The sequence below is a fragment of the Sylvia atricapilla genome, chromosome 4 (assembly GCF_009819655.1).
Source record: "Sylvia atricapilla isolate bSylAtr1 chromosome 4, bSylAtr1.pri, whole genome shotgun sequence".
NCBI classification, from domain to species: Eukaryota; Metazoa; Chordata; class Aves; order Passeriformes; family Sylviidae; genus Sylvia; species Sylvia atricapilla.
This window is the reverse complement of record NC_089143.1, coordinates 70,178,029-70,179,611: the sequence shown is the minus strand read 5'-3', so window position 1 is coordinate 70,179,611 and position 1,583 is coordinate 70,178,029.

Genomic DNA, 1,583 nt, shown 5'->3' with positions numbered 1-1,583 from the left:
TGTGAATGAAATTTTTAAGCAGATTGATAAGCCTATATTTATGTCTCATTCATATACTTCAAAAAAGTCCAATTTGAATTGTGAAATTAGTTTTAAATACTAAAGAGCCATCTTCTGTCTTGCAAAACTGCCAAGTCAGGCTGTTCCTCTTTGATTAAACATTTCCTTTGTCATTTTATGCACAGGAAATTTTCCATAGAGGGGAAAAAGAAATCAATTGAACTTAGAGGAGAAGCTACTCCCTGACTCTGATTGGGGGCCAGGGAGGGGGTGGAGTGGGCCAGAATGCAAAAATGGGTTCAGCAAAGTGACAACTCCCTTGGAAAAGTGCCTAAAAAATGGGGGTGTCATCTATGGTCTGGGATCAATTGGAAGCGATGGGAGCTGGGGGAAATTCCTGCACAGCACTTGCTTTGTGAACAAAACAAAACAAAGGGGGAAAAAAGAAAGCCCTTTCCAGAGATGGATTTTCCTCTGGGTGCAGGTATCTCTCTTGGAATATACCTCAGCGTTCCCTTCCTGGCCATGGCACATGGATTGGAGAGCACTGGAAAGTAGAATAGCATGAAAAACTTAATTTTGTGGACATTACCTTTCTGTATTCAGCTGCTGTATGTTTTTTGGGGAGGGGGGATGCTCTGCTCCGGAGGCGTGCTTTAACCTGCTCCTCCTGTTCCTCCACGCACAGCGATCCCAGCGTGAGCAGTGTTTCCTAACCATACTTCACTCCCAATATTTTTTGAGCTGTTTGTATAAATTGGAATTTCCAATTCGCCCGTGATTGTCCATGAACTGCAGAGGAGCCCATTCAGTAATAAAAATCAAAACCCAGCACCAATGTTTTGTAATATGGGGGTGGGAGAGGACAGGGATGGGAAACCCCAAATCTTGGCAAACATTGTAAGCTGCTCCAGTTGGTTTTCCTTTGGTTTCTAGCGATGGAAGTGTATCATTGCGGGAAGGTGTTCCATTGGATTTTCTCTGCTGCACTTCCCAACACTCGTCACACCATGTGGTTTTTAACACAAAACTGTTACTTTAACAGACATTGCACAAAAAAAAAAGTGTTGTTTATGTTTCAGGCAATGCACATGTTTACCTGCCTCTCCTGTGCGGCTCCCTCCTGTTTTCCCTCCCCAGCAGGAGCAGTGAGGGAATGGTGCTTTTTTTCCCAGCTTCGGTTCCCAGCATGTTGCAGGCAATACCTGGAAAAAAGGCTCCAAGCCCTTCCCTGCTCCTCACTGCCTCCGTTTGCTTCCCAAAACATGGTGCCTGGTGTCCACTCCCAAGCGACAGCACTGCCTAAAGCCAGCAGAGAAAACAAAATCCAACACCCTTCTACAAGCAACTTTTTATCTGGTGAATCTGTCCGATACGGGGTTTCGTGTGTGTATATATATACATATATATATATAAAAAAAGACAATTTTGTACAATGCAGCTGAATACTTTTGCTTCCTTCTTTCACTGCAAGGAGACTGAACCTTACACAAGTTTGGTCACGCACACTCCCTCCCCCTCCCCCTTTGGTGTTCCAAGGTGACACAGATCCCAAGAGAAGCTGCTGGGAACCACTCACATCT